Below are 7,612 nucleotides of genomic sequence, written 5' to 3' on the forward strand. Positions count from 1 at the left end.
AGCAGAGAAGGACTCGATGACAGTTGCGGCGCCAATCGGCGCGGGGCCAATGTCGCCCGCGGTTGTCGGAGTAGATGAAGCGATCGGGGTAGATGACGGCGACGCTGGTGACGGGCTGGTGCTGGACGAAGACGAATGGGGTGGACGGGCAGCTGCGGCGGCCGAAGAAGAGCGGCGGCGGCGGCTAGGTTAGGGGTGCGGCGGCGATGCTCGAAGCATCGGTAGACAAAAAAAAGCCGACTATCGGATTTGAACCAATGACCCTCGCATTACAAATGCAATGCTCTAACCTCTGAGCTAAGTGGGCTTACATAACGGAAATAGTGTAACAAATAGAAATATGTATAGTATAGAAAATCCGTAAAATCTCATATATTAGTTATTAATCTTAGCTATTAACTAGTTCTAAATTTGAAGTTAATTCACCCGATCCGATAGTACCAGTTTTTGAAACGTCCAGTGCCAAAGTCACTGAATGGGTAAGTCACCAATCCAATCCCTTTGACAAATCGGATGTCATATTAGATATCATATTTTATATATATATAGTTAATGCAAAAACAGCTAATTGAAAAGCAATAGTCATATTTCTAATCCTCCAAGCTACAATCAAATAAAGTTGACTACATATTTGATCCCTCACTTAAACCAAAATTGTAAAAAAATACAAAAAGTAGGAGGGGTTTAATCATGAATCCATTGATTCTTCTCTTTAATTCAAATTTATTACTTAAACCACTTTTTTATTTGGATATGGGGGTGAGAAGAGATTATTTACTCTTTATTTCACAAGCGGGTATAGCGGAAGTCGACGCGCGGGGACGGCGAAGTGGACCGCGGGCCGTGGCGCTACAGCCTGAAGGGGCGACGCAACGGCGGCAGATGGGTCGGGGCGACGGCAGGAAGACCTCGGGGCGGCGGCGGGGACCGCGGGCCGCGCCGTGACGGCCCGAAGGGGCGGCGCAGCAACGGAACCCGGGTCGGTGCAACCGCGGGAACGACTCAGGACGACGGTGTGGACCGCGTGCCATGCTCGCTACGGCCCGACGGGGCGATGCAGCGGCGGCGCGAGGGTCGGTGCAGCCATGGGACGGCCTGGAGCGGACGGCCTCGGGGCGGCGAGGGACCACGGGCCGCGGCACTACGGCCCAAAGAGGCGACGTAGCGGTGACGCGGGTCAGTGCAGCCGAGAGAAGAACCACGCGGCGGCGGCGCTGCAGCCCGATGGGGCGACGCAGCGGCAGCCCGTTGCTCGATCGGTGTACGGGCGCGCTGTACTCGAAACGGTCTTCACGAGACCTGTCGTGGAATTGTCACGGCAGATGTCCTTAGTGTCAGGACTTAGTCGCGAGGCGAACGCATCTATGTGGTAGCTTGAGAGGGATTGAGCGGAATCGAGAGACGCAACACAAGACAAGGATTTAGACAGCTTCGGGCCCCCGGGAAACATCATCCGGCAACAACCCTACATGTTGTTTGAGGCTAGGTCTCATTATGATCACGGGAGAGTCGCCGGGAACCGGCTCTCGGTGTCTAGCCCTAGAGATCGTTTTTTTGTCCCTTTGGGGAGCCCTGCCCCTCCTTATATAAGTTAGAGGGGCGGCTTACATGTGGAGTCCTAGTAGGACTAGGACTAATCTATCTTCTCTTACAAGTTAATTACAAGTCCGGGTCTTGCTTCCTCGTAAAGGAAATATTCATCATCCGTTTCCTTTTAATCCGGCCCATCATAACGTGAGCCGGCCTTCTGGGCTTTAGGCCTTGTTGTCCATCTGACCCGCCCGCCGGGTTACTAATGAGTCGCCAAGATCGGGCAGGTTATCTGTGAATCGCCAAGCTCCGGGCGGGTCACCAGTGAGTCGCCAATTCCGGCCGGGTCATACCGCGGGGTATATCCCCGACATTAACCCCCAGTTTAATTTTGATTTATCCATGTTAAACTGATCCTGTAAAATAAACACAAGAACAAACTTGATAAGTTGTGCTCCGGGTTAAATTTTTGTAAGCCGGCACCTGATCATCTTTAAATCCTTGTCATTTCCTTCTTGATACATGCCCATGAACTCATAGCAAATCTCCTTTAGTAGATATGTTCAAACTTTGTGAATGCAAAAAATCTAGATACTTTTTTTGAAAAATCCGGGTCAATAGGCCAGCTTCAGAATCAATTTACTCGCATTAGTCTCTTTTGTAAGAAATAATCCACTTGAATCGGCTTCCAAAGTGCCGGCTTAAAACATATTGGTCTTGAAATACTCATCTGACTTTCAGTCGGCTTGAAGAGGTAAAACTTGCCGGTTTATCATAACCAAAATTGCCGGCTTGTAAATATTGATAGCACCGGGTCATAACTGTTGCCGACGCCGGGTCATAATTAGTAGTGACACCGGATCATGATTGTTGCAAACACCGGGTCAATCTGATCTGCTCAAAACTAAGAATTTGAATATCCCCCCCCTATATGTATATCACCTGTAGCCCCTAAGTACCGGGTTGTCATGCTTGCAGCAACCTGGGACTTGTAATTGCCTTATGCTCATAAAAATTCAACCAGTGTAGCCCCAAGGGCCGGTTCATTATGCAATAATGAGCAGGGACTTTGTAAATATGATCATGTAAACTGGAGCAGCAACGTGTAGCCCCCAAGGGTCGGCTCAGTAAGATATTACTGAGCTGGGACTTTGTATATAATTCATTGATAATAACATCATATGATGTAACCCCACTATGGGGTTTGAACCCACGTCCACAAGGTTAAGAGCTTTGTACTCTACCAACTGAGTAGTGGATCTTTCAATATAATGGATTAAGGCTTGTGTACCTTGAATTTTTGACAGGAGCAATTGGTGGCCCCAAGGGCCGACTCATTTAGAATGTGATAAGTCGGGTCTTCAATAAGTTGAGCAAAAAAATGTCTTTACATTAGCCCCCAAGTGCCATGGTGCATGCTGGCAGTGACATGGGACTTGCATATTTGATGTGATCTCAATTTAAATAATGTAACCCCCAAGTGCCGGGTCGTAAGCCTGCAGCGACTCGGGACTATTCTTTCCATTGTAGAATAAATCATATCCATTGATAAAATAATAGCCATTGCCCCAAAGCGACTTTGAATACCTCATCTGTTGATAAGTCAATCCGGAGTTTAAATACCCGGCGGCTCTTGGCCGATGGCGATTTAATACGCCTCCATTGTAAGCCGGAATTTTTATAACCCGGCGGCTTATAGCCTTTGAGAAAATCAAGAATTGATAACCCTTTTGAGACACCAATTTCAATCTTTGATGATGGGCTTGAACTTAATCATTTATGTAAGTCATAGCTCTGTAAATCCTGCACAGAGATTAAACAACATATGCCCTGGCGACTTAACGTCAAAAGCCAGGATGGGTAACCACCCAAATGTAGTCTTATCCTGCACATAATTAGATCACAAGATCCCTTGGCGGTTTACCGCAGGGCGGATCATAATATCTCACATATAACCATTGATGTGTAACAAGGAGTCACAAATAAGCCTGTTATGAATCATAACTTTGAAACATAACTATAATAATAATATTATACCTGTGATATTGAATTTTCACTGCCGGTTTATGTGACCTGTGCAGTAAGGGTGATAACCCAATCTTTAGAAATCAAGACTTCCAAATGTTTATGATTGTCATATGATGGCGACTTATCATCCAAAGTCAAACCGGGTTAAATAGCAACCACTCATATACACTTTAGATATGATCAAAAGAGCTTCAAATAAAATCCAAAAATTGTTTGCAAAAAGAGACTTCAAAAATTTTGAGGCTTCTGATTCGAATACGATCAGAAAACCGTCCCAAAGGGGTTAAGCTAAGATTCGAATACGATCATATAGCCCCCAGTGGCTTTGGCGTTGCCGATCAAGAGGGTACCGACAGCTATGTTCTCTTTGATTCGAATACGACCTATGTTTGAACAGGAAGCCCCCAAATGACCTTGAGAGTTGTTTAACGACGCTGATTCGAATACGATCCACGTCGGTTCCCAAAAGGGGTTGAGCTATGATTCGAATACGATCAAGAAGCCTCCTAGTGAGCTCGGCAGTGTGCCGATCAAGAGGGTACCGACAGCTATGTTCTCTTTGGTTTGAATACGACCTATGTTTGAACAGGAAGCCCCCTAGTGATCATGAGAATATTTAACGACTCTGATTCGAATACGATCAGGGTCACACCAAAAGGGTTTAAGCTAAATTCGAATACGATCAGCTCCCAATGGTCATTAAAGCAGGGTACCTATGTTTGGGTTGTGCTTTGTAACAGACTCTTTTTGGTCCCTTTAATTTTTCCTGAGAACTCGAACTTTGCGAGAGATAAATTCTTTTTGAACCGGAAAAACCGGATATTGAGAGTTTCAAAGCTTTGTGATAGACAAATTTACCTTGAACCAGATTTTGAACCGGATTTGAGAGCTTCAAAACTTTGTGGCAGATAAATTTCCCTTGAACCGGATTTTAAACCGGATATTAAGAGCTTCAGTGCCTTGTGGGAGATGTCAAGTCTCTTGAGCCGGATCTAAACCGGAATCCTTCTTTTTAAGCCGGAAATTTTCTGATGGCCTTTAAACTTTTCACCAGTATGGCGGTAGCCTCCGGGACCGAATTATTTTTCCCTCCAATGACCCGGAGTTCTTGAATGCATTGAAACCGACCAATGCTGCCGAGTCATATCATTGTAGCCCCCGAGTCTCAAGACGACTCGAGGAGTTGGCTTTGAGATTCTCCATATTGACCATAGCATAAGGTGTATATCATTGGTGTTGATAGCGCGATGTGAATCCATAGAAGGTTGAAGTGACTGCAGCGGGTTATAAATGATTCCGTATGAGCCGTGTCAGCAACTCGGCCAATGGTTCCTTCCAACTGGATGTTTTGAAGTTAACCAAACTGTAGTGGCGGCGACTTGTGCGCCTGCCCATTGAACCATCCAGTGCAGACGGCGGCTGATAATACATGATAATTCGCCTCCAATTTGTTGGAAGAAAACCGGGCTTCCTAAGCAGTGACTCGCTCATATTCAATAAACAGCTCATGCATACATGTGCGGCCCAGTGTGTTTATATAGACCAACCCGCGAGAGACGGATGGTAAAGACGACCGTTGCATCAGAGGCGGCACAGACAGATGAGCCGGTCGTGGTGTTGTAAGCCGGTCCGGACGGGCGAATCGATCGCCGGCGCGGTAAGCCGCGCGGATTGGCGAGTCAACCACGTTGTGTTGATGTAGTGAACAATTGTCCTGTATCAAAAACCTCGCAAGCCAGAGTAATTGCTCTTTTTAAAGAAAACAATATATAATATATAAAATTTTACTGTATTGATTTCACCTGATATGTCAGGCCAGAGATTATCCACCGCGGAGTTGACGATCATTACGGTGAAGCTGAAACCAATCACGGCCGAGTCGGCCGCGGGAGCAGACAGATGAGCCGGCCGCGGCGTTGTAAGCCGGTGTGGTCGGGCGAGTCAATCGCAGGAGCGGTAAGCGACGCGGACGCCGAGTCGACCGCGGGGGCGGACGGGTAAGTTGTCCGTCACATTGTAAGCCGGTCGCAGACGTGTGAGCTGGACGTGAGGGTGGACGGGCAGGTTGTCCATGGCATTGTAAGGCGGCGCGGATGGGCGAGTCGGCTGGCGCGTTGATGTAGACCGGACCGCAGGGGTGGCGGCTTTTGCCCACCTGTTGAACAGTAAGCGGTCGCAGATGCCGTTACATGATGATGCTACAGCACACTCCATGGATACGGCATTACACCATCTTTATGATGAATCATTGTCCTGCACATAAAAGTGTACATACCAAAGTGATTGTTTTTTGACAAAAAAAATATGCGCTAATAAAATAATCTTAGATGGATATCACCTGATTTGTTCGGATGACCGATGATCCATTCAACGCAACAGAAAACAGCTCAGGTAGACCGGCAACCCAAAATAGCTCCGGCGGCTTATCACAGCAGTGGCGGCTCAATGCGGCCCCGGTGAATCAATACAGCAGAGGCGGCTCAATGTTGCGCATTTTTTAACTTCGTCCGATTTTTTTAAATCTCCAGACACGTATTTTTGCACCATAGTTTCGTGTAGCCTTCTGATGTCCATCTTGAGCCGGACAGATAAATAGTAGTAACAAAGTATTGCCAGTAATGGCAGCGCACACTGACGGAGCTGACTGCTGACGCGACCGCAGTCCAGAGTGGCCACCGTTTAATATTCCCAAGCATGTCAAAACAGAAGGCGGGCCGGTTTAGGGAAAACCACTGTGGGCGCCAACTGTGGTGAAACCGGGTCACAGCCGTATCCGCATCTGGGTCGTGGCATTTTTTTTGAGGTAGCAGTAGCCGCGTACACAGGAAACCACAGCAGCAACTCTCGAGTAATATATCGACACATCAAACCCAGTTGGAAACTGGACTCCTTAAAAGCCAGGTACAGTACTTGAAAATCGGAAACTCACGTGAGCAACCACTTGGAAAGCTTTTTGTGAGATCAATTGCAAGGTAATGATTGGCCTAGGAATCTGTGCCCTTGAGGGGTTTGCTTCTCAGGTCACTAAATTGGACCAGTTGACGTATACTTGTGGTAAAAAACTCTGGTTGATCTCGGCGACTTGCGGCCGCGTACAGACGCAGCCCTAATTCCCGATCTCAATCTTGTATTCATCCTTCCAAAATTAATGAGCGGAATTAATTAATTCGGCCGACGGCAGACTTCCTGCGCGATTGTTTCATGCCGGCTCTTCTTCATCTGATCACATCGCGAGCTTTCGATCCCTAGGAGAGATCCCTTCAAGAACTTATCACCACCGTACGCAGGCCCCACGGTGGGCGCCAACTGTCATGGAATTGTCACGGCAGACGTCCTTAGTGTCAGGACTTAGTCGCGAGGCCAACACATCTATGTGGTAGCTTGAGAGGGGTTGAGCGAAATCGAGAGACACAACACAAGACAAGGATTTAGACAGCTTCGGGCCCCGGGAAACATCATCTGGTAACAACCCTACATGCTGTTTGAGGCTAGGTCTCATTATGATCACGGGAGAGTCGCCGGGAACCGGCTCTCGGTGTCTAGCCCTAGAGACCGTTTTTTTGTCCCTTTGGGGTGCCCTGCCCCTCCTTATATAAGTTAGAGGGGCGGGTTACATGTGGAGTCCTAGTAGGACTAGGACTAATCTATCTTCTCTTACAAGTTAATTACAAGTCCGGGTCTTGCTTCCTCGTAAAGGAAATATTCGTCATCCCTTTCCTTTTAATCCGGCCCATCATAACGTGAGCCGGCCTTCTGGGCTTTAGGCCTTGTTGTCCATCTGACCCGCCCGCCGGGTTACTAATGAGTCGCCAAGATCGGGCAGGTTATCTGTGAATCGCCAAGCTCCGGGCGGGTCACCAGTGAGTCGCCAATTCCGGCCGGGTCATACCGCGGGGTATATCCCCGACATTAGCCCCCAGTTTAATTTTGATTTATCCATGTTAAACTGATCCTGTAAAATAAACACAAGAACAAACTTGATAAGTTGTGCTCCGGGTTAAATTTTTGTAAGCCGGCACCTGATCATCTTTAAATCCTTGTCATTTCCTTCTTT

At 47.5% G+C, this 7,612-nt stretch overlaps 1 non-coding gene across 1 annotated transcript; it reads right to left on the minus strand.

The window, feature by feature from the left end:
- Window positions 1–234: 234 nt before the first annotated feature.
- TRNAT-UGU (transfer RNA threonine (anticodon UGU)) lies at window positions 235–307 on the minus strand. Its single transcript has one exon. It is a non-coding gene; the product is annotated as a tRNA-Thr (tRNA).
- Window positions 308–7,612: the final 7,305 nt, after the last annotated feature.

This window comes from Aegilops tauschii, chromosome 7 (genome assembly GCF_002575655.3).
Source record: "Aegilops tauschii subsp. strangulata cultivar AL8/78 chromosome 7, Aet v6.0, whole genome shotgun sequence".
Taxonomy (NCBI): domain Eukaryota; kingdom Viridiplantae; phylum Streptophyta; class Magnoliopsida; order Poales; family Poaceae; genus Aegilops; species Aegilops tauschii.